The following is a 26,698-nucleotide window of genomic DNA, read 5'->3' as shown; positions in this document are numbered from 1 at the left end:
TGTGCAATGTCCACAAATATTCAATGATTTCTTAATCCTTGTGCACCTCTCTTTTAGCCTTTTCTCTTCTTGAGTGCGGCCGCCATACGGGGGGTGGCAACAGCTACTGTACATGCTGCACACCATTCAATACTTTCATTTTTAGCCCAAACTGTTCATCCACTAAAATTCCTATGGAAGTGTTTATTATTTCTCTTTCTGTTGCTTTGGAGGAGCTTCCTTCCTTTTCTGTTCTGCATTTTGAATATTCTCCACCACGTTTCTCTCTGCGTGACCGCGGCCATGTTCTTTGGTTACGGGATTCTTGTTTTGTCCAGCCTCTTTCTTCGTCTTTCCCTTCCGTGCATGACCAGATGAGTGAAGACTCTCGTCGTAGTTGTACTCTTCTAAATCGTCGTTATTTTCCATTGTAAATCGAATGAACCTCGGAATTTAATTTCCTTTTCTCAAAGTGATGAGGTGTTCAAATCCCATTCAGCGAAAAAAAAATTTCGCTGCCCGAGAATTCTGGGAAATCACTTCTGCATACATTAGCATATTTGGAATCCGCATATTTAACCCAAAGTGAGCTTCGCTTCAGGAAATTATAATGTCCGCCTAAAATTTCATCGTAGTTCCTCAAATAACTTCGTCTACACTGGATAATCGAAAGATCTGTCATCTTGAACGGTTCTTTTTAGCTAGCGTTTATCGCTAAAAGTGTGTTTTCGTTATGGGTTGCTTTGGTAGCGTCCGTGAGAGTTTGTTGTTGGCCATTCTCTGCTCTGTGGTGTGTAACGAAGTTATCTGTGCTAAAATAAATTCGAGGGCTGTAGAATATGAAGAACCTGTCCTTCCTGAAAATACGATTAGGATAAAGATGCCAGGAACTCGTCCAGTAAAGGTAGGCTTTATTAGTGAATTGACTTCTCGACTTGTCATGTATTTGATTGAGTTGCATGATCGGTGTTGTACTTGAGGATCGCCTCGCTGAGCTTTGCAATTCCCTTCTTCATGCGTTTAGCCAGCGTTTTGCTCGGCAAAAATTAACTTATCCAGTTCTTCTACCACATTTTTAACTTTTCCTATCGCTTTACAAAGTGCGTGAAATCTGCAAACTGAAAAGTCACACTTAAGTTACGTGATATAAGCTAAAGATTATTAGACTTAGCCTTATAGAAAAATTTTAATATTGATGTGTTTGTCAACAATATCCACATTTTTGCGCGAAGAACAACTGGTAAATCTTTAATTTTCCTTGACAAATTGTGAAGTACTTAACTGTTTTACATGTTTTTCTAATTACTCTTGCACTCCCTTGCTAAATGCATATTTCTGTTACCGATAAATGCTTTTCAATTTGAGTGTGTGTTTAGATGAAGGCGGAGAGACCCAGTGAAAATTAAATATTCCATTCTAAGCTTAAAAAGTTAACTTGATTATTTAGTTCTCGGCTAATTTTTTGGTACAGGGCCATTATTGGTGGCTATAAAACCTTGCTTTATATAAAGTGTTCAACACTAGGATAAATATCATTGCAGTGTAGCTACCTGCTTAGCAACCAAATAAATACTGAGCAAAAGAGAAAGGAGAATAGAGAAGCAGTCACTTTATACATTGTTTACCATTTACAAACAAAATCCCAAAACTTTAGTTGGAAATTTGTGAACTTCATTCAACGTTTTTGGCATAGCTGTAAAAGCCGAAAGGCCTGGAAGTTGTGGCAAAAGATGTTAAACACTACCTGGAAGACAAATTTCCATTTTGTAATGTCCTACTGGGAAAACAAGTTCCATTCCTTCTGAAGTGGAATGAACCAAAAAGTCATATTCCATTTACATCCCAGCCCGAATTCCTGGAAATGTTTGATAAATGGAGAAAAAACCTTACTTTCTATCCTTTCCCATCTGTGTATATTTCTTACCCCAAGCTCCTTCACCAAATAGATTCATGCATTGTTACTTTAAGGACGTTCACGCTAATTGTTTATGTGCATCCCTACTGCGCACGTAATTCATGTCGCAACGCCATGCCACGCCATACTTTGAGCGCGCACGCTGAGTAAAATTTCTAAGAACATATAGGGTGGGTTGCCGTTCCGCTCGCTTCGCTTGCTATTTACTCTCTTAAATGGTTGGTGACCCCTACTTTTTTCTTAATGGACTACTTTTGTTAATTGATATCTACATTTTGTGAGAAAATAAAAAAAATCTATCGAGTGGAAGTTTGATTTTTTTGTCACATTGACGGTTTGAATTCCACTTTTTGAGCTTTTCTTTTTGCCGTACAACAGTTTAAAATTCGTTTTATCAGGGTTAAATTTAACAAAAAAGATGGCTAAACTAAGAATTATTAACGCAACAGACGCACGTCTACAAAATGTGATTAAGATCGTTAGCCTCCGTTTACTCATCTTCGATATTTTTAACAATAAACCCTGCAAACCATGCTGAATTAGCGTGCGCCAATTTTCCAAAATTAGGGTAGTTTCCCACACGCTTTTTCTCTGAAACGAAGTCGGTGACCCCCACTTTTTTTTGCATTTCTGACATAAGTAACTCATTACCTGACCGCAGCAAAAAAAATTAAAGAAATCTATCGAGTAGAAAATTTTTGCGCGAACGTCCTTAAGTCCGAGGTTTTCACACAAAATTTCATGTGCACTTGCCTGTTGTTCATGTTCAACTTCTTCATAAATTGATCTAACAATGATCAGCTTCTTGATAAAAAAAACCCTTATAAAATAAGTTCTGTTTCTGAATAATTAGCCGATAGAAAAATTCCATGCTGGAAGCATGCACACAGCTGAAAAATGTATATTAAATTTTGTAAACTCCATTATCCGATACACTTTCACATCAAATACAAATCAAAGATCTCTTCGAGATATCGACTTTTTTTTGCATGAAGTTAGTATGAGTAGAAGGTTTATCCTGGGCATTGTTGTTCGAACATATCATAGAAGAATTCAAACGTCTTTCAGTTCAAGCATTTTTTTATTTTCGCGGAGTAAATGCTGTACTTGTCAGTCGCGACGGCTGGGTGCTTTGCGACTCATATACTTTGGCTTGGTTAAAAAAGGTAAACTTTGACGTTTGCCTTTAACATGTTTAATCGAAATAGTTGTTTCCTTTCGAGTTAGAAAGATTTCTACTCGGCTTAATGCAGAAAAATAACGCCTGATCGCAGGTTAGGTTACAGGGTCCGAAATTAACTTTTTTACGTCGGCGCCAGCTGGCGACCGGACCGAAAGTTTTAGTCGCCAGATGGTAACTTCTGGTCGCCAATTTTTTTCGATTGACTTTCCTTTTACACTTAAAATACGAAACACTTGTTCTTCTAGTGTATTTTTGGCCATTCATGTGCTCAAAAACAGCTTAATTATACCACAAAACAACGATGATAATCACTCAAAGAAATGCTGTACCCGCCTATAAGTAGAGTCTTAAGAAGTCTTTATTAAACGTTAACTCTCTAACATTTAAACGGAAAATACTTTACAGTCTTACCCAAACATTCCACTCGTTAATTTAAAAAAACATCATTTCCACCAACTTTCTGACATATTTCGACAGGTAGTTTTTCATTCAATACAGTGACAACAAGAACGTGTTGCGTTTGTGGAACGTCGTAGCTTAGTAGCCGGCATTTAATTGGAAATATCTAAATCTTCCACAAAGATTTTAGCATCTGTAGCATTACCAGTTTTAAGTAAATGACGGAAATATTTCAGCGTGTCCGCGGACATGACATCGCCTGAATGAATATTCATTGCGAAGGTCCATTGCGAAAGTAAACACATGGCTCGGCGCGCCCGCAATAGTGTCATGGGGAAAACCGCTGAGGAAAACAACATGGCGGCTCGCAATGTTCGAATCGTGTTGATCGCAGCTGTTGGCTGAGCTGTTGGGGAGTTTATACATTATGTAGCGAGAAATTTACTTCAGTGTTATCTCAAGGACATCACTAAGATAAAAAGTGAGTCAATAAATTGTCAAAAAACGGCTCCGAATTTTATTGTTAATCAAATTCTCTGAAACTCTTACAAAGCAACTTAGTCGCCAGCGGGCGACCAGTTATGAAATTCTGGTCGCCAGCTCTCAATATTTAGTCGCATTGGCGACCAGGAAGGCGCAATTTCGGACCCTGGGTTACGCACGACAGAGTTACCTTTTGTCTCGTCACGCAATCTTAACCCCACATTGAGAAGTAAATTTTCGTTTGGATATTACCAAAAGCCGCTTCTCCTCGTTATTCTTTACCTTACGGCTACACATCCCATTTCTAACGACTACATTTCCAGCAAAACAGTTGCTGTTTATTTTTCTAATGGCGATGCATTAACTTCTGAACGGAAGAAACGTTTAACGTTTACTGCTTCCACCGGAAGTAATTTCACAACAGGCTACAAAAGCACTTATAAATATCACTTAACACATTTAATGATGTTGCAATTAGCGAAGCGCACTAATGACGTCACAGACTGATTTGACCCCCGGTGTGAGTCAAAATTCGGACAAACAAACCGCTCTTAGCCTGCGTAGCAGGCGTTGGCGGCCACTTTGGAGGCATATTTAGCGATTGTTTCACAAAACCATGGCCAGATTGGCTCGGACTTCGGAAAGCCTTACCTGTGCAACGTAGAAAGCTCAAACCGTGGTTTGAAACAAAAGGTTTGTCAAACAGAGCGATTATTCAATGAATGTGTAAAATGTTTTACTCTCAGTTATTGAATGGATTATAAAGGCCCGATTTGCTGCCGGGATTTGCTGAAAGAAAACATTTATTTTTATGAGAAATGCAAAACTTTTACACTGCGATTCCCTCGCCGCTCGCTCCAAATTCTTCGCGGTTCCCTCTATTTGCCGTTCGCCGGCCCGTCTCAAAGCGAGCACTCGCACTCGAATCCCGCCAGCTACGCAGGCTACAGATCGGATGGCCGGCGATCAGTGCCGTCAAATTCGGGAAGAATTCTGAACTTCTTGCAACCGACGATCTTTCCGGTGCCTAAATGAAGCAATCCTTCGCAATTATATAATTGGATAGTAATTCGCTATCCGCCGCTCGGCAGCTTGAATAATTTTGCAGTGGAAATCAACGGTGTCATTACCGGATCTTCGACTAATAAATTCAATTTTGGGCCATTTTTTGGATACCTTCAATCTGTTTTTCACTTACTAAAGCAAAAATGTTTGAAATCTATCATTTTTCGAGCCTTTCGAGAATCTCGGCCTCAAATTGTGCCTTTCTCGCCCTTTTTTTCTTGTCAAGAATGCGTCCCCTCCATACAAAGCCTTTGCCAAAACTAAAATTGTTGTCCGACTCACGCAGGGGGGGGGATCATGTGGCGAAATCTATTTTTAGTAATAGTGCGCTTTGCTAGCTAGATGATGTTGCAATTCTAAATTGTGCAACTCAGCAGAAATAATCAATTGTCACGAAATGAGTTCCCTTTGGTTAACTATTAGCAACGTTTTAGTGTGTTCGTGCGGGTAATGTTTGACCTCCTGACCTCTTTCAGTGCTTTGGCTAAATTAAAGGCACGGCGCCGCACAGTAAAATCTTTAGAAAAGCAGTCACTTGAGAAACACACAAGTCGTGTTTGCGTTAGTCACGGAGTGAACGTGACATGAATTTCTGCCTAGCCGGAAAAATGCCTGCTTACGCATGCAAATATTTATTTTGTTCCGAATGTTCAATAAAATAACCCAAACCAGTTCATTTAAAAGAAAGCCAAATCACGCCAAAATAAAGAGTAGACTATAAAGGCTATCCCATTGTGTTTCTCCGTTAAGCGTCTTCCGACAAGCTTTTGGTAATTCCCCTGACGCGATGACATGCATCCCGTGCTTTGACACATTCTTGCTGAGCTTGCAACTTACGTTTCGATAACGTTTCGATTCTCAAAATACCGTAAACTCAAAACAAAAATTGGGATATCCAGAAAATAAGTCATTGTTTTGCAATATTTAACACGTTCCGGGTAAATTGTACGACTTGTACTCGCTCCGAGCCAAACGCTTGAGTAACACAACAATAAATATTTCACACAAACAGAGCGCAGAGCATTCAAACTGAAAATAGGTGAATGATTATTTATAGCTACAAGCGAGAGATCGCGTGACATGGGTCTGACGTAGTGGTAGTTTTAAATAGCTTGGACATGTCCAAGCGGTCTTTGTTTTCGCTATGTGATTTTAGGTCAAATTGATATTAGCGCCTAAAGACTTGTACTAGTAAAAATTGCGTTCTTAATCGTTTTAAACTTCGCTGCCTTCTGTAATACTTTTATTCGTCCATTATATTTCTAATTTACAGAAATGTCATATATCTGCTAAAAATATTAATAGATAATGACTGGAGATCTTAGCAAGCTCTACTGAGCTTTTCTAAAGAAGATCCCCATATGTTAAAAACTAACAATAATATAGCAGATGGATATAATTTCTATAAATGTAGTATCTAACACGGGTTTTGCTATTTTTAAAAATTAACTATAATCTAGCTTAAGGAATACATATGATTTTGCACATAGACTTCGAGCGCTGAACCCCTTACATTCTTAATTGGTTATGTGACGTAAGATTTGGGCTACTCACGTTTTTGATCCTTATATAATGTTTGTAAATTTGACAAGTCACGTTTTTTCTACAAGAACGGAAGTGCTGAAGCACAACTATAGAGTGACACTTTACAAGTCACGCGCTTTGATCACCCACAGCGGAAAGTATTCCCTTGAGAAATTAAAACAGTCCCTTGAGAGTTAACAAGAATGCAATCCCTTCCGGTTCAGATTTTAGCCCAGGTAAATGCTATTCTTCCTCTTTTTGCTTGTAAACAAGCAAAAAAAGTCGAAAAAACAATTTCCTCATTTGAACTTAAATTACATGTATGCTGCAATAGAATCCAATTTATAATATAATTTATATTTGGTAATTTATTTTGTAGATGGATACATATCTTTGTACAGCAGTACAGCTGCCACCCCAGAAACAATACTTAGGTAGGGAAATAAGAGGTCAACATGCTTTGTCATGCTATTATACACCCAGGATACAGAAATTATATAAAATAAAAGATTTAATTGTGTTTTGTTAATTTTTTTAAAATAGAAACATTGTCATGAGTGATAATTTTCTGAAATATTTATTACAATCATATTTTTTCTCATGGAATAAGTTTTTTGGGAAAAGTGAACAGAATAAATTGAGCAATTTGTTATTTGTTAAATGGGAGGCGCAGTGGCCTAATGGTTAGTGCGCCAGACTCCAGATCGAGCGGTCCGGGTCCGAGACCTGGCCGAGGTCACTGTGTTGTGTTCTTGGGCAAGACACTTTACTCTCATAGTGCCTCTCTCCACCCCTGAGGTGTATAAATGCGACATAATGCTGGAGGGGGGGGGGGGGGGGTTACCCTGCGATGGAATAGCATCCCATTAGATAGATAGCATTCCATTTAGGGAGAATAGAAATATTCCTAGCTGCTTAATGCTACAGAAACTGGGATTAGCTCCGGCAGTATGGGTTGCTTGGCTCCAGGCTTCTCATTTGCAATAAAGACACACACACACAATGCTTAGACTTTCTGTAATAAGCATTTACTTCTATTCCAAAAATATGCTCAGGTCATACAGTGCAGTTTGGAAAATTTACCTTAGAATGTTTGTGTTGGTAAAATTATGTTTCTGGGGAACTGGAAGTCTTGATCAACATCCAGGATAGGGATCCATATATTTTGATTTGTATGCCTGAAATCGGGACAATGTCTGCAGGCATGAGGACGTTCGTATTTCAAGTTAAAGATCTGAAACAGTACAGTGGATTAAAACTGGAGAGTAATCAGAATTATATAATACCAGGCAGATGGCAGAGCATCACTTAACCAAGTGACCTGTTCTGTTGCTTGTATTTCAGTTCAATTTGAACCAAGTGCCTCACAGGAGACTGCACATCACATGTTGTTGTATGGTTGTAGTTTACCAGGGGCTCTTCTCTCAAGCTGGTGAGTACATGTAATTTGGAAATCTTACTTTTGTTTAATCACATTAGTGTACTCATTCGTATTTAAGTTGCCAAATCTGCTCAGTCAGCCAGAACTATTATTCCATGTCTTTTTTTTGTATCTTGTAAATGCCACGCTCCACTAATACATTTTCCTTGCAACCTTTTAATGGGAAAATCAGTAGCTCTCCTTTTGTGAGAATCTGTCTTTCTTTTTAAGCTCCTTCATGTACAACTGTATATACTGGCCAGCTAAGGTACACACTGCTTTTGAGTCCAAAGTTCAATTCTCCAAGGATTGAAAAATTAATCATTGACAAGGTTTTGTTTCTCTTTTGTAAAGTATTTTACTGATAATTTTAAGACTAACAGTTTAAAATTAATTAGCCAATTAGAAATATGCAGGGCACAGATAAAAGACAACCAGTGCATCCTAACAAAACGTTAAGTGAGTAACTTGCAATAGACTGGCATCCTATCCAAGGGGGAGTAGGTATACCAGCAGTCCTCTATATACATGTACTTTATGCTATTGATACTGGGATAAGCTGTGCTGGTGTGGAACATTTACCTTTACCTTAATCATACTGTACCTTTCTTGGAAGAGTTTTTGGTTTGAAAATAAATTAATAAATATATATACAACCCTTCCTCTCTCGTGAAAATTCCTGTTTAGCATATTTCATTCTTTCGTTTCAATAGTTTAGCTGTTGTAGCCCCTGTCTCCCTTGGAATTTCAAATGACTTTTCTTGAGGTGGGAATGGATAATTCCTGGAACTGCACAATTATAATGGTTTCCACAGGTTTCAATTTATTAATAATTTATTATCAGGAAATGCAGCATGTACAATAGTCCATTTTACAGTTGCCTGCCAAGTGACCTGGCCTTTGAATGGTAGTGAGGCTGACGGTGACCTTGCATTGATACAAACCTCCCTGCTTTATCATGTAAATGCAAACTAATAAGCATCAAAACAACATGATTTACAAAACAAAAGCAGTGAGGTCTGTATCAAAACAAGGTCACCTCCAGCCTCACTTCCATTCAAAGGCCAGGTCACTAAGAAGACAACTGTAAAATGGTCTATTGTGTACATAAATTACCTAGAATAATAATTAAATGCATTTAACGCCTCATCAGGGATTGTAAAAGTGGACCATACACAGAATGTGAGGGCTCTCAAAGCATTCTCTATGCTTGGGCAAAAGATGCTCCTGCAAAATTTTTACCCAAAGGTGAGGAACATATAAGAAATAAGGAAACCAGTTTTTCACGCATTGACACAGTCATCGTTGTAATGCATGTGATTTTGCACACATTGATACGGTGAATGTGTCATGATGACCGTGTCAATAAAACACGGTGACCTTGTTTGACTTACACGGAGCTTCCGTGTTAAGACTTGCAAATTTTGTTTAAACATGCAAACATGCTGTGCGCGTGTGTTTACCTTTTTCCCTGTTTTCCCATGGAGGGTCACATAATTATTTCAAAAAGTTCTTATTACCCTGTACATAGAGCTCAAGATCTGTATCACTGTATGTGTACAAGAGACTTGTACACGTACTTTGTCTCTCTTAGTGGGATGTTACAAATAGTTTTTCCCTGTTTTGTTGACAATCAGTGCTATAGATAAATTTACATAAATTATACACGACCGGTAAATGTGATAGAATCACATGGTTAAGAAGGGTATTGTTGTCTAACTGGATGCATTACAACTTCACCGCGCTTTAAATGTGTCTTTCTGAAATGGGCAATACCGCTGGAAATTGTAGTCTGAAGGCTCCATTTATTCCTTTGGGTATAAGTTTCGGTAGCTGCCGAAACTGTGTCGCACAACTTCGGTTTTATTCGTTTCTAAAAAGGTGAGATATTTTGGAAGAAGCCGCCCAAGTGACTTCAAAAGAGTGTAACAATAGCGCAATTAACCTTCCTTGAGCGAATGAAGTTGTGAACGTATCCTTTTGTTGTTGAGTTGTGATTGAACTTCCGATAACCACTACAGACATTTTGCAGATTGAAGTCTTTCGCGATGTATTTTTCGCTTTTATATTTATTAAAAAATAAAGAGCTTGTTGAGAGCTTTAAAAAGAGATCTTGAACGAGCTATTTTGATCGTTGTAGGCGATTTTAGTTTTGTTTTCGCCGAGCGCGTAGCGGCGGGCTCGATTTACAAAGTTAATTATGAGTATCCAAATTCTGACACATGTTGATAATTGTTTATGCCCAGATAGCTCCAAAATCGCTTTTTATAGAGTTAAGCGCTTCCTTCTGTTGTTGGTATTTTATTCGAAGCGTTTTTAGTGCACATAAAAGAGATTTTAATCAAGGACAGTTCTCTATAGTCTATCTAAGCTGAGTGATCACTTTGTTTTTTAAAGTTTAGCATTTTCGTCTATCCCGTGCCGTCTATGAAGTATGTATCCCGCAGAATAAAAAACAAACAATGGATTTGATTTGATTTTTTATTTTTCCGCACAAAAATGCGCGTTAAACATTGATTTATAGTTTTGTGAACACAGGAAACTCTTTAAGCGTTTAACTTTCCTAGCCTTGTAATGTGAAACCGTCCTGCACGCGCGCCAAGTTTTAATATTTTTCGCCGACAATTGTTAAGCTTACTAAATATAATCTTCGCTTAACAATATTGTGTGTCACGCCAAACTTTTGATTTACGTTAAACAATTATTTAGTAATTGAAACGAAACGCATTTGTTCAGTCTCGATTCAACTGAGTCGCTTAAATAAATGTGACCCTCCATATGAAAAGGGGGCTTAACGTAATTTCTCTCAAACGCGTTTAAACGCAGCGTTTGAAACGCATTTGAAACGGGTTTCAAACAGTTTCAAACAGATTTCAAATGCGTTTCAAACACCTTTTGAATTTAGAGCGTTTCAAACGCAGAAAACACATTTAATAGGGTTTGAAACGCCAAATTATTTGAGCGTAATTATTACTGAACGTAGGAGGTAGACAGCATTGTTTATGATAGTTTCCCAATAGTAATTTTTGGAACGGTTTCACAGAACATCCCGGTAACAAATCGAAACAAAATATGACGTCTACCCGTGGTAGGTCATGTTGGAAGCTCAGCGGAAAGGTTGTTTTTGACTGGACTGGAAGCCTTTCTACGGCCCCGTTTGCTTTCAAATGGCAGACATTCTGCAGAATTTAGCGAAAACTGTAGACTAGCACCAATTTAACTGCACAAAATAATTTTCCGCGGCAGCCATTTGGCAGCCATTTTACTGTTGAATTACTGCAGTTGGGCTGCATGTGCAGTCAACTCAAACATAGTGCAGAAGTTTTGATAAGCTGTCTTAATTTTCGAACTGTTAAACTGTTGAACTGTTAAAGCCAGCGGGTTGATATTATTTCTCACTAACAGGAGTATAAAATTAAATCAATTGCGGCTCGCGTACTCAGTGGCGACTGTATTTTCATTTGACAGAATGCGACTCACCGAAAACGTGTCATCTGGCATCCCAAAGTGAATTTTTCATCGATCAATCGATACAATTTCTAATATTTATATTGCAGTGTGTTTACAGGGAACATAAATTTGCAGTTTTCTTTTCTCCTGTGTGCGTTGCCATCCCGGGGGGTACTCCCTATAATGGCCTATACGGGGAGGCTCCGCCCGAAAGGGGTACCTTTTTCAGGCTTCAGGTATATAAAAGGGTAGGGATTTCACGAGGTTAAGTATACGGAAGGGTATGGAAATCTGTCATTTGGCTATTTAAAAGGGCCTTTAATTAAAATATTTCGAACAGATGCAATTTACGGTTGTATTATTTTAATTTATTAAGCGCTACATAAAAATGACAAGAAAACGTCCTATTTCAAGTCCACGCCATGTCTCTCAGGTATATGAAAGGGGTACCTTTTTTCAGTTAAAGGTATACGAAAGGGGTACAATTTCTGTGAAAAATGGTATATAAAAGGGTAAGGGGTTAGAACTTGGGGCGGAGCCTCCCTGTATAAACTTTTTTGAGTAGAGCCCCCGGGGTTGCCATTCTCCATTCATGAAACCTCGGAAACTTCAAATGATCGCTGTTGAACGTACAAAGCGCCCCGCTTGTGGTTTGAAGCATCAGGTTTCACGAGTTCGCACGTGATTAAATCGTGGAATTTATTCAACTTCTTGACTTTACACGCAACAGTTTCAAATGTAACTAAACTGTTCATACATTAGTTTTTCGTTTTACAATCTATAGTTTCGTGAAATATATCGCTTATTTGCCGAAATTATCTCGATAAAATGTGATTTATTTCAAGACTTCAGAAAACAACCTGATGTGTGAGACGTGACAATGCACACGATCTGTATAAAACCTGTTACTTTGTTTACTTTATTTGGCGGTCAAGATTTGAAAGTTAAAACGATCGGTTAACCGAACGGACAGTTTAAATGTCTTGTTCAGTTTGGTTTTTCAAGTTACAAGGGAATTAACAAGCGACAAGATGGTCCAAAAGCAAGAAACATGCTTCAGGATGTGTGGTGATATAGTTTTCGTGTAGCGAATTCGAATGTGTTTGTTTACCGTACGCGTTGCATATTTTCAACACGCCTCAGACACAAAGCGATGTGTGGATTAAATATACGATGTAAGTATATTTTATACACTGTACAACTGTTTACAATGCAATATTCACAGACAAGCTCTTGCAATTAACACAAGTCTGCATCACGCTGATTTATTGATGAGGAGAAAATGTTACTCAAATCAAAAAGCTTTCCTGCTGCAACATCATCATTCTCTGATTTCCTCAGCTACTGTAGACACTGTATAATTTGAACTGAAATCGTTGTCACATTTTGAATAAATTATGCTTCAACAGTAATAATAATCTAAGCATGGCGTTTCAAACACATACAAACGCGTTTCACCATGTTTCAAACGCCAACTGTTTGAAACGCGTTTCAAACAGTTTGAAACGAATTTCAAATGCATTTGAAACGGGTTTCAAACGCGTTTCAAACAAAAACGCTCTTGAAACGCTGTTACGATAAGCCCCCTTTTCATATGGAGGGTCACAAATGTGCTGTGTTGCATAATAATGTCACTCGTCTAAATGTCACTATAGTCACGCAAAAACCACGGCCGATCGAATAAAATATTCCAAACAACAAAGGCAAGTGTACAGTGATTAAAGGTTCCTGTTTAATTTGTATGTGGTGTTCCTTTTTACACAATTCCTTGCTTTGTTTGCATCAAAAATATTTTCATTCGGTAAAAAGAAAATATACTTTAGTACGCGAGCTTGCTTTGTTTATCTTTGCGCGCGTCCACTCGCTCTAAAACTTCTGCAGTTTTTAAGTAAATGAATTACATTTCCACGCATTGAAAGTGATAGAAAATAAAATCAGTCGAGCAGATTCCCAGGAGATATTTTTCAGTCTGTGAACAAAAGAAATACTTCTCACCTACATCAAAGATGTTGCGCTCTTCGCGATCTTCGGAAGCTTGCCGGCTTGTCGGCAAATACATCGGAATGAATAGGCAATGAGTTTAAACAATAGCTTGAATATATGAATGCTTAATAACCTCAAAATTTGAAGTACACATTTAAAGCGCGGTGGAGTTGTAATGGAACAATGTATTATTAATATAATTATGACAGATGTTGGATTTGCCGTTGGAGGAGACTCAGGAATTAATTACCTTGTGTTACAAGTGCACTATGCCGTTGTGGATACTTTCAAAGGTAAGGTCACTAATGTATTCAGGGATGACACTAAGGGCCAGCTGATGGCTATTTTCACTGGCTGAACACGAACTTAAATCCATTAATTTATACGTTCAAATTACTGTAGACTTTATGACTGTATAATTATTTCATTTGAGTTTGCATTTTCCACTAGCGGGAGCTAAAGACTATTCAGGATTCATTCTTCACACCAGCCAACACAGGTACAGTAAAATTTAATTAATAATTGGTACATGTACATACATATACTGCTAGAGTGTAGTAGCTAGGGGAACTCATACTGCATATATATGTTGTGGTTTAATTTTATCTTTGGTTTAAAATTTTTCAAACCAGTTTGATTTTTATTTCCCTTTGTTTCAGATTATGATATTGAATAGGAGTCAATGAAAAATAAAAACCAAACTGGTTTGAAAAATTTTAAACCAAAAACAAAATTAAACCACAACATATACACTGCTACAGTGTAGAGGTCCTGAATCTTGGGAAAGACATATACAGTAATTAAAAAACACATTGGCTTTGGACCATACTGGTTATTATTTTTATGGTGGAACCGGGGGGGGGATGTGCCGCTGGCCTCTCAGAACCCCTACCCCATTATAGTCTTATTCTATGGCCAATTATAGACCCCATCTTAGTCACTTTTGGGTAAATTTAATTTTTACCGGACCCCATCAATAAAACAATTATCCTGCTCAATCTTGCAGAATATTGTCTGATTTTAGCCCACTCGGCCTACAGCCTCGTCGGCTAAGAATTAGGTGATTTTCTGTGCGATTTCGCGGGATAATAATTGTTAAATAGAAACTGAAGCCTTTCTGGGATGAATTGCCACCGTGTTTGTTTGTTTGTTCATTTGTTTGGTTTGTTGAGTTTTTTTCCCTGGATAACTTGTTCATGTTTTTTTGTTTTAGCCTTCCATATGGAGGGGGAATATATCTCCTCTGGGCATACAGTGGCTCCATTCCTCCAGAAACAGCAGGTAAAATTAATTTACTTTGTTTTGCACCAACCTTAGCCAGAGAAATGTACATAGATCTCTGTTGTATAAAAGTGGTAAGCATGACACACCACCTTCACATTTGTCCACTAACATCATCATCATCAGTCCTTACAAAACAAAACAAAACAAAAAACTTAACTTGTGTCCTTTGCATGGTCTCTTGGTATTTTGTCTCCATTTATTTGCTGTATTGTGGTTAATTTCGTTTCTCAATGTGACATACACTGTAACATTTACACAACACTTCAAGAATTTTTTGTGCAGCACGAAGATTCCCCTATAATTACTCAGTTCGTCTATAATCTGCTGTGCCCATTAGCCGAAGTCTCAATTTCACATCATTGCTTTGCATGACGAACTTACACCATGTTGAACTAGGTCAATGGACAGTACACGATCGTAGAATTTCGGCATTATTCCAGCTATAGTGGACTTGTTAAAGTCAGGTCTACTGCATGTACCTTAACATTGTCAAGAACTTTTCAGTTGCAATTCATTGGTTCCAGCCAGTATAATGGCTTGACCCCTTCAAAAACGTTTTCTTTCCGTGTGGGGTCTCATCACTCGGTTGCCAGGATTTCCAAGCCATTGGATCAGAGCAATCTCCATCAAGGAGCTGGCCGCCAATAGTGTAAGTTCGTGGATGTCACAGGCACCCCACCCCAATTTCGCAAAGCAGTTATAAATACTGAAACAACAACTAAACATATTTAAGCATTCTCGGGACTAAAGTTACAACAAATGTACAGTGTTTGGCAAAAAGCACTAAGGAGATTTTTTTAAATTTTGTTTTCTTTTCTAGGTATACATGTTGACATGGCTTGTAAATATAACAAAGCAGAGCCAATGTTCGCCTTTGCATACCGCACTCATGCTCATAAACTTGGTAAGTATTGGTAGGGTACTAGCTTAGGACTAGAGGTTGATGGCCATCCCCAGGATTATAACAACGTCTGGACAAGTAAAATGTTTCTTCTGACTAGCATGGAACATTTAAGACATTAGTCTCCTGAAGCGAAATTGGAACAGCATCAATATGACTTCTATTTTGTTGTTCAGTTTCTGTTCCAACCATAGTGTTTAATAGGATGTTTTAAATTCCATTCTGTTGGTTGAATTACAGTTCTAGTTTGCTAAATTCTATTCCATTGTTTCAAATTATTTGAGCTGAAATGTCTTGAGAAAAAAATTTGATACATGTAAAAGTTAAAAAATATGCAGGGTCTGTTATTCATAACAGAATTTGAAACAGGATTTCAATGGTGAAAATGACCCCTCATAATTGAGAAGACAGCTGCAGTAACCAGTCTCAGAATTAGGTGGATTCATCAACACAACAATTAATTTTTGTTAAAAAGTAGCTGAAGCTCTGTTAATAACTATTTGAACTCAAACAACTGCAAATGTAAAGGAGAAGAGTACTGTAAACCTGTGTCATATTATTTGCGACTACTAGCTGTCAGTGTCCTTTATATTTTTTGGATCTAATCTGTTTCAGCTAAAGTAATAACAGGATACAGGATCCGTAATGGTATTTGGACTATGCTTGGCAAGGGAGACCCTCAGGCTCCACAGGTAAAAGACATGATTTGTGTTTGTTTTTGTTTTGTTTTGTTTGTTTTTTTTCATTTGATGAACTCTTCCTGCACTTCATAGTGGGTCATGACATTTTTTTTTACCATTCTCAACATTCACAGACAAACAAACAATGTTTCCAGGGTTGTAATTAAAAAAAAAACTGCCACAGAAAAGATATTTAATGTTGTTTTGTTCCTTCAGCTTCTGTTTTCTGACTTATTTTGCTATGATTTTCAGGCCTTTTATCCAATGGAAAAAACATACGAGATAAAGAAAGGCGACACCTTGGTGAGATTCAACGCTTAACTGTTTTAAACTGAACCCATGGGTGGTTTCTCATTTTACATTACTTTTTTTCCAAACAAAATTGTTTTTTATTTGCATGTTCATTGTATTTTACATTATCCATTACAGGTTGCTCGTTGCACCTATGATTCAAGGGGACATAACATACACAAAACTGTTCACATGGGGTAAGCCAGCTGCAGTGACCTTATGTAAATCAACCTGACCTTGGTACAGACATAAAATACATTATTTTCCAAGCATCAAGGGATATCCTCTATTAGACCCACTGATTAATTAGTTACTTAAACCTGAATCAACTTGCATTAATTTGTTTCAACCACAGCTAGGCAAAGTGCTTTGAAAAGTGCATTGAAGAAATTAATCAGAAGATATAATATTAAATAAACCCCTTTCTTGCTTACTAGTATATCGGAGGATAATTTATGTCCTTGGCTGAAAGATTGCCCAAAAAAATTCACAGTTGCCCTCGAAGCTTCACTTCTCAGCCAACTGCCTGAAGTGGTTTACAGTTGAACCTTGCTAATTCAAACTCGGTTATTTCGAATTCCCCGTTAATTCAAACTAAAACCCGTTTCCCTTGGATTTGCCCTTCAGTCATTTACTATCGGCTATTTCGAACTCCCACTATTTCGAACTATTTTTTTGTTTCCCCTGACAGTTCGAAATAACGGGGTTCAACTGTATTTATAAATGTCAAAACCAGATTCTTGAAACTAACATGTATGGCACTCAGGAAGGAGAATGTAATATAAGTATAAGTATATTTTTCTTTGAACTAAAATGGTTGATGCTGACTGGAAAAAATTTATACTAAGTTGTACAATGTACTATGTACTTACTGTACTTTTTTTTGCAAAATTTCAGGTCATCAGGCCATGATGAAATGTGCAATTTTTACATCATGTACTACAGTAATGCAAACCTCCTGGAATATTCTGGTGGAGATTGTGGAGAGCAGAATCATCCAGAAATTTTTATCAATTTTCCAAGTGACTCCGACACACCCTTGGTACATTCACCAGACTCAAAACCTACACTAACAACAGATCAAGCTGTTGTCCCCACAACTAGTGCCGCAACTGTACATACCACGCAAAGCTCTGTGGGTACCCCTGAAGAACAACGCAGCCAGACGACTGTTGGTCATGAAATGCCGACTGATTCAAGAAGTCAATATTTCTGATTTGGAGTATGGTGAAGAGGAATCGCCTAGATCCAGTTCCTCATCCGACCAAGATAAACAAATCCCAGCTGACAAGAACCCTGCTCCTACTGAAATTGTTTCTCAGGGAGTTTCCAAGGAACTTGTTCCTCCCACCAAAGAAAGCCAGCCTGTCATTCCTGCTGTACCTGCAACATCTGAACCATTTAGTCCAGTAATGCCATCTACAGATGCCGAGGAGCACATGCCGGAGCTCCGTGTGGTATCTAATTGGCCAAGCTTAACAGAAAAGGAAACAGCCAAACTGGGACAAGTTACAGGAGTTTCACTGGATTCCAAGGGACAAGTTGTTGTATTCCAACGTGGCAGCAGAACCTGGGATGCTAAGTATGTCACAGCCATAAAATCCCTGTTATAAGCCCCTGACTCATCCCAGTCGTCTCTGATGAGAAATTGCAAGATGTGAAGGTTGGTGAAAAACCTTCTCATCATTCCTCGGGCCTGCATTTTTTCTCATAACAGATGACTGGGTACAAGTCATGGGCTTACAGGTGCTTATATGAGTTGAGTGGCTTGTACCAAGAAGGAAGCATATAACCAGCATAAAACAAACTTTGTTTTTTTTTTTCTGCTAAAAAATTGGTCTTCTCAATTGCACACGAAATTTCATGGTAATTAACGCCAAATTCAGTCAATTTATTTAACTATAACTGTTATATAATGGAAACATTCCAGTGTACAGTACATTATAACCGGAATGTGACATAACAGTGTAAACTTTATAAAAAGTTTGTTGTTTTATTTTAGGACAGAGGCTTCAAACTTGCAACTCTGTGGTAGACATAGCAATTTACCATTGAAGGTTAAGTATTTTTTTTTTTTTTTTTTTTTTTTTTTTTTATTTCCCATTTTAATTTCAGCACATTTGATTCTTCTGATGTTTTTCGTGATGCTGACACTGTTGGTACCATCAAAGAACACACTGTGTGGATCATGGATTCTGTCACTGGAAAAGTCAAAGGATTCTGGGGCAAGGACATGTAAGTGATGGAATTTAACATGAAAAAAGGGGGAGCTCATCCAGCGAGTATTTAAGTTAGATTCGGTTGAAAGCTCGAGCAATGTGTATATATATACTATTTGAAACATCTCACTGACCCTGTGTTAAATCTTTAAGCTGGCACAAAACGTCCCTTTTAACCGAAATATAGACAATTTCAAATCCATTTTTCTCTGGCGGTGTCAGCTTGAGAGCTAGTTTTGGTAGGTTTTTGTTAGCTGTGCTCAAACTGTTACCATGCTATGAGATCTCTTTGGTAACTTTATTTTTGCCTGTATTGCTTGAATGTTTGGCGGAAACCATCTTAAATTTGGTTTTTACCTGTTTGTGATTCGTTTATGAATTTTTGTTTCTGGCTGCTGCAGGTTTTATTTACCTCATGGACTGACAATTGATCATGAAGACAATCTTTGGCTGACTGATGTTGGCAGCCACCAGGTTTGTGATGCGGTTCTACCTCTGTGTGCTGTACATATCTTGCTCCAAACTTTATCACTATACGACTTTACACTGTTGGCTTGCAAACGTTCTCACTAAGACTCTAGGCAGGTGTTCTGCTCGAATTCTTGCTTATACTATCACTTCAAAATTGAGATGTCCATACTAAAAAAGAGCCATGTAAAAGAACCATTAGCGAGAATTCAACTACCTTCAAACCTTGTTTATACAAGTACATTTTGTACTGTACATAGTACTCAATCGGGCAAGCATTTAAAGAACGTTCACGACCATCGGCGACGCAAATTTCCCTTTCGTAAACGGTCGTTGCCATTTGAAACGGTCGATGCCATTTCTCAGAACGGTCGTTGCCATTTGAAACGGTCGATGCCATTTATTCTTTGGACCAAATCGCATGAAAGGATCTTTCAAACTTCTTGAGAGTATCAGATGTTTGTTTAGAAATGTCAAGCGATTCCAAAAATTATTTTGGTTTTCTAGTTGACGAAATATCCGAGCTTCAGTATACCATAAGATCGCTATGTTCTCGACACTTGTAAAAAATTTGGCTCAGCCCGGAAGTAAGAAATATTGAAACAGAAAACTGCAGAAAACCTCACGCAAACGAATGAATGGATGAATATCTCCATTTACTTTAGTAACCTAATGAGAATATTCTATGCCTGTTTAGAAATGCCAAGCGATTCTTAAAATTATTTTGCTTTCGAAGTGGACGAATTCAGGGCGAATTCTTCGAGCTTGTGCATACTGGCATGCCAAATGTCGAGAACGTAGCGGTTAAATAGTATGCACAAGCTCGAAGAATTCGTCCACTTCGAAACCAAAATAATTTTAAGAATCGCTTGGCATTTCTAAACAGGCATAGAATATTCTCATTAGATTACTAAAGTAAATGGAGATATTCATCCATTCATTCGTTTGCGTGAGGTTTTCTGTTTCAATTTTTCTCACTTCCGGGCTGAGCCAAATTTTTTACAAGTGCCGAGAACATAGCGATCTTGTGGTATACCGAAACTCGGATATTTCGTCAACTAGAAAACCAAAATAATTTTTGGAATCGCTTGACATTTCTAAACAAACATCTGATACTCTCAAGAAGTTTGAAAGATCCTTTCATGCGATTTGGTCCAAAGTATAAATGGCATCGACCGTTTCAAATGGCAACGACCGTTCTGAGAAATGGCATCGACCGTTTCAAATGGCAACGACCGTTCTGAGAAATGGCATCGACCGTTTCAAATGGCAACGACCGTTTACGAAAGGGAAATTTGCATCGGCGACCTTACCAGTAATTTTTCCGTCCTAAAGAAATGCAACGGAAAACTGGACTGCTTGATTTACGAAATGTTGTTTATTAGAAAGAAGAAACCTAGCCTGAACACGCAATCGGATTCTGTCCGCGCGAAACTATTTGTTTAAAACAAATATGTTGATGAAACATCACACCTCTAACCGCATATATAATACTGTACATAGCACTTGTTTTCTACTGTTACACCGTTGTTCTAAGCACATTTTTGCTAATGATACATGGCATTTAAAGCCAATCTAAAACCAGCTTGCCAGTATTTAAGGTATGTTCTTTCCATTACAGGTGTTCAAGTTCTCACCGCTAGGAAGTAGCACCCAGCGACTGTTAGTATTAGGAGACAAGCTTGTACCAGGCTCTGGCAGTACCCGATTCTGTAAACCCACATCTGTAGCCGTGGACAGGAACGGAGAGTTTTATGTTGCAGATGGGTACGTTAGAACTGAAATCGCTTTTGTTTCGTGTTTCTTTGAAGGTCGTGTTACACGGGACAACTTGCAACAACGATTGTTTTGCGCAAGGATGTTGGCAACACGTTGCGAGTTTTGAAACCAAGTCAAGAACTTGCAACGTGTTGCCGAGTCAACAGTTGCGTGAAAAATTGTGCCCGTTCTCATGTGATACGTTGTTCGATTTTTCACGCAACAATGTTGCCCAAAAAATCGTTGTTGCGTTGTTCTGTGTAGCACCTTGATACAAGGGAAATATGTCGGGTCATAAAAATTTTCTACATCACATACACTATAACTGCACAAAATGAATATATCAATTTAGTGCATATAAAGAAGTTAAGCCTTACTACCCCTTGTAAGGGACGCTTGTCCATCACAGGATACTCCACATTGTGTCAGGTTGCCCAAATAATTCACCAGAACCCGTTATACACCTGGATGGACAGGAGCCCTGTGAGAGTACAAGACAACAATACACACCCTTGAACCCAAACCGCCAGAGTCCAGTGCACTAACCATTAGGCCACCACACCTCCCACCTTCATAGATGTTTAAATGTTCAAATGGAATCTTTTTTTCTTTTTTTACAACAGCTATTGTAATTCTCGCATATTGAAGTTTTCTGCCGCTGGAAAACTGTTGAGTTCATGGGGACAATGGTCTGGTCAAGGTAATTTTTTTCAAGATTGGTAATCTCGTCTTGCTCTGTCTTAATACTTTGTCTTGTATCAGTGATGCAGCACCAACTGGTCTCCAAAGCAAAGTGACCTGTGATGTTGAAGAGTTGTATTTAGTTGTGATTTTACTGGTTATGAATAAAAACTTCGTTAACCAGTGTCGATGTTTTTCTAGGTACCCCTGCGCCTGGCACGTTCTTTATTCCACACAGCCTTGCTTTGGACCAAACGAATCACACCCTCTATGTTGCTGACAGAGAGAATGGCCGTGTACAATCGTTTAACTCCATTACTGGGGCCTTTGTAGATGAAATAAAGTTACCAGAGTTTGGAGGAGTTGTTTATGCTGTGACTTACAGCCAGACTAAACGTAGGTTGTTTATCATAGTTGTATAGAATTCAATTGCTGCAAGGGTTTGTTTTGAAGGAACTGTGTCACGGATTTTAGCATGGCAAATGGCCATCAAACTCGGTGAAATATAAAAATAACCGCCAAAAACACTATAACACAGCAAATACAAAAGAAGGTACGGATGGCCAAAAGTGAAGAAGATTGAAACGGACTGTGACATGGGTTTTTAAAATACTGTTGGGATGAACAGTTTTCAGCGTTAATCTTGTTTTCTTGTAACTTGAAATTAAAGCGCCTGGGAGAGACATTTGGCTGTAATGAAGCTATGGTTTTGTAATCTAGATCCATAGAAGTATTTTTTTTTTTTGCAAACATCAAGTTTCATAGCGAGTATTTGGCAAAACTTAATAAAATAAACTTTACTTGGCCGTGCTCACATAGTTCCTTTAAAAAAGATTTTATACTCTCTTCACAGAGGGAGGTGTCTTGTACGTTGTGAATGGACCAAATATGGACCGATACTTGTATGTACCCATCCAGGGGTTCACTATCAGGATTGCCGATAAAACTGTCTTACAAACATGGCCCTCGGATAAAGAGGTACACGAGAGACCGTTTTTCCTCACATTTCCAAACAACGAGTAGAAAGTTGAAATACAACAAGCAGCATAGTATTTTTGACGAACTTGAATCTAAAACTAGGTTGTAAATGGAGAAATAAAATGGTTAAAATTTATGATAATTATGATCCGATATCCAAAATTCCGCTACACTATGATTTCTTTTGTTGATGGGTTATCGAGTTTGAGAAATATCGTTCCACGCCCATTGCACTTGTTTTTAATGTTGTTGTTGTTTTCTACCGACGATCTATTAGCAATATATATATTTGTAGTAAATAATAAAGGTGGTAATTTTTTTTTTTTTTTTTTAAGCTCGGTAATAAATAATGAAGATGAAGTATTCAACATGACACGAGCTAGGGACAGGGAGTAATGGCCCAGCTCACAACGAGTCTCTCGTAGCTCAGTTGGTTAGAGCGCCCAACCGGTATCTGGGAGGCCATGGGTTCGATTCCCGTCCGGGACTCAGAATTTTTCTTTGTCCCTAGCTCGTGTCATGTTGAATACTTCATCTTCATTATATATTTGTATTTCTTTGTTCGCCATTTGTGGTGTAAGTGACATAAAATTTTACTTTTCCTTGTCCGTTTTTGATTGCTCGTAGCTGCAGCTTCTGAAGTCAGTCGTACTTTTATGAGGATTAAATAAAACTGGATATCTTACTTGTTTTGTTGTGTACAGGCTCTGACTCAACCTCATGACGTGGTTTCTTCTGCTGATGGAAGTGATGTTTATGTGGTGGAGATTAGTCCGAACAGAGTGTGGAAACTCTCGTCAAACCCGCAAATCAGTAGGTTCATTTTAAGATTTAAAACGTTTCTTTGGAAATCCAACATGGATACGCAATGTTAAACTTTTGACTGTTCATGTTTCATTATACTCTTAACCCTATCAGTGATTTGCCGAATTTACAGTTCTCAAACGTCGAAATAGTTAGAATTTTTATGTAAACGAATTAAAAATGGGATCCTGACTCATCTATAAGTGCATCTATCAGGGTTCGTTCGGGTCATGGAAAACCTGGAAAGTCATTGAATTTTAGATTTTATTTTCCAAGCCTGGAAAGTCATGGAAAATAGTATTGTTTGTACAAAATAAATAAGGCAGGTTTTTTGTGAAAAAGAGGGTAACAACATATCCAAAATCAAGATAATTTTTGAAAATGTCCAAGAAAAATGGTCAATTTAGGTCATGAAAAGTCATGAAATTTCAAAAGCCCAAATGGGGACGATCCCTGAATTTTACCCTTCACGTTTCAAATGCTATTGTTAGATAATTTGTTTTATTGAAATATTTTTTCATTACAGATGCTGTAACTACACCAATGAACGCTGTGCCCGTTATAACGAGCGACCAGGTGATCAATCAAGACAGCCACTCGATTCATGACAAGCCTCAACAGCAAGAAAACACACCAACTGTCCAAGCGTTTGCCATGAATCAAGACAGCCACTCGATTCATGACAAGCCTCAACAGCAAGAAAACACACCAACTGTCCAAGCGTTTGCCATGAATCAAGACAGCCACTCGATTCATGACAAGCCTCAACAGCAAGAAAACACACCAACTGTCCAAGCGTTTGCCATGAATCAAGACAGCCACTCGATTCATGACAAGCCTCAACAGCAAGAAAACACACCAACTGTCCAAGCGTTTGCCATGAATCAAGACAGCCACTCGATTCATGACAAGCCTCAACAGCAAGAAAACACACCAACTGTCCAAGCGTTTGCCATGAATCAAGACAGCCACTCGATTCATGACAAGCCTCAACAGCAAGAAAACACACCAACTGTCCAAGCGTTTGCCATGAATCAAGACAGCCACTCGATTCATGACAAGCCTCAACAGCAAGAAAACACACCAACTGTCCAAGCGTTTGCCACTCAAGGCAGTGAAGAAAAAAATGAAAACAAGGCTGTTCCAGACACAAGCAAGCCTCACACGAACTCTTCGGTTTACCAAGCCTCCACTCGTCTAGGTCAAATTAACGACACGGGAAGCTTGAAACCTTTAACTCAAAGCTCAGTTATGTGGGTTAATGTTACCGACCAATCCCGCTTCATCTCAAATCCAACAGCTACACATACTGGTAAAAACAGCTCTATAAGTGGACCACAAGACGATGCCTTGGGCGGTGATGACAACATAACCGCTGGAGTCATTCCCGCTCTTATCATTTTGTCAGTTTTAGCCGTGCCTATTGTGTTCTTGCTTCTCATCAGCATCACACTGCGCCTGCGCGCTTACCACCGAGACAAGCGCAGCCAAATGAATGGTTTCCATGGCAACCGGAAGGATTTGACAGTGGGGAGGTCACGGGGCTGGTGGTCGTACATGAACTGCTGTGACAGGAGGAAGTACAAGTTTAACAGGGTCACGCTACAGGACTTTTACAGTGACTCGGATAGTGATGGGGTGTAAAAGTCACGCTTAGCACGTGTGTTACTGGAATTACAAATGAGTTGCTTCCCCTGTCAGAATCAAAATCATAATAATATTAGTAAAATGGCCACGCAAGATAAGCGAGTAACAAGAATTCGAACAAGGAACACTTATTTCCAGAACTTTATCAATACAATGCAGGGTGCAAAGAAAGTGAATTTTTTAGCTTGCTCTTCAGGCAAGCTGTAGCCAGGATGTACTGGCCCGAAAGTCATTTTACTTGCCCCCCCCCCCCCCCCCCCCCAAAAATCTCATAAGCACGATGCTTATGATGGTTCCCTTGCCTGTCGGGCAAGTGAAGGATTAAGTCCACTAGCCCGACCATAAAATCTAAGTTTGTATGTAAAAAAAAACTCTAAATCGTGAAATCGACCAAAGAAGGCCTTTCATGCAGACTCCAATCCAAGCAGCATTTTTGCTTTCCTCAAATGGTAATATGGGCTTGTAGGCGTTTCTTTGTCGTTACCCAAAATTTCATTACTTCGGCTCAGCTTTTAGTTGAGACTCGCACGATCTTAAATTTTCAGACTTTCTAAAATTGTTGCGAGCCTGTTTCTAAAACAATTTTAAATTTGTATTTAGCTAACTTATACCAAAATTCTGTTTTGTTTGGAAAAGGAAGACGACCTTGTCCAAACATATTTTTTTACGAAATTGCATGAAGCGTTGTTGCTTCACTATGTTAAATTAATTCATGTTGTAAACCGTTATATTGATGTGTGTATTCTCTCTCTGTCCGGTTATCAGTGCCCGGTGCTCACAATGCAACCCAACATTTAATTTAATTGTAGGTTTTTATTTTGTTTAAAAGTTCTGTAAGAGCAAGTTTGTGGTGGCTTTCAAATTAATCATTTCTAACCAATCATAACAGCCTTCAAAGCGCAGTGAACCAGTCACAACTCAAGGGAGAAAAGCATTCAACCCGCGCTAAGCGCGGGAAAATACGACAAGTGCTGATTGGTTGAACAGACAGGATGTTTGCTGTGATTGGTTAGAGGTGTTGCACGAGTGCTTTGAGCCAATTACCCAGCAGAGGAAACATAGAACCAGCCAAATACGTAGTTAATTTTGATAGTCAAAGCACAGTTTCTTTAGAGAACGTTATTTATACTGAAATGTTATACAGTCTACTTCCTCTAATAGAGAGGGCCGCATAAAAGGAGCGTAATGCCTCGAGATGGAGTGTACTGTAATACTTTTAAAAATTGTTTAATTGTAATATTGTCAGATAGCACGTTGTGTTTTGTACTTGTGATTCATTTTTTGGTAAAAAATTTTGTAACAAAATATATTCCGAGTTTCACTAGTCACGCAAGCTCAAGAGACTGTACAAACACAGAAACCAAAAGCACAAAGATGAAAATATTTCGAGTACAAACTTTCACTTCTCCCTGAAGTGCAAACACACGGATCAAAGAGTTTGCTCCTTGTAGTTTTAGTTCACGATTAAAAGTGTTTGTGTGGAGTCTTGCTTGTTCTTAGAATCCAGGGTTAACAATTGTTTTCTGAACAAATGGTTAATGCTATGAACATGACTTATTTTATTAATAAAACCGTTCTTTTCAAAA

The 26,698-nt window shown here is 38.4% G+C and overlaps 1 pseudogene across 1 annotated transcript; it reads left to right on the top strand.

Annotated features, from left to right (window-relative positions):
* Positions 1 to 563: 563 nt before the first annotated feature.
* On the top strand, positions 564 to 26,698 carry LOC144657253 (peptidyl-glycine alpha-amidating monooxygenase B-like; annotated as a pseudogene). The gene is made up of 20 exons (XR_013571490.1): positions 564 to 883; positions 6,928 to 6,982; positions 7,893 to 7,980; positions 9,122 to 9,216; positions 13,611 to 13,694; positions 13,852 to 13,900; positions 14,615 to 14,682; positions 15,506 to 15,589; positions 16,202 to 16,278; positions 16,519 to 16,569; positions 16,696 to 16,754; positions 17,455 to 18,139; positions 18,673 to 18,792; positions 19,178 to 19,250; positions 20,866 to 21,011; positions 21,626 to 21,702; positions 21,885 to 22,079; positions 22,537 to 22,661; positions 23,366 to 23,474; positions 23,992 to 26,698. The product of XR_013571490.1 is annotated as a peptidyl-glycine alpha-amidating monooxygenase B-like (transcript).

Source organism: Oculina patagonica, chromosome 1 (assembly GCF_052425735.1).
Source record: "Oculina patagonica isolate OP01 chromosome 1, crgOcupat, whole genome shotgun sequence".
NCBI classification, from domain to species: Eukaryota; Metazoa; Cnidaria; class Anthozoa; order Scleractinia; family Oculinidae; genus Oculina; species Oculina patagonica.
The sequence above is the reverse complement of the archived record's forward strand: the minus strand, read 5'-3'. Positions and strand labels throughout refer to the sequence as shown.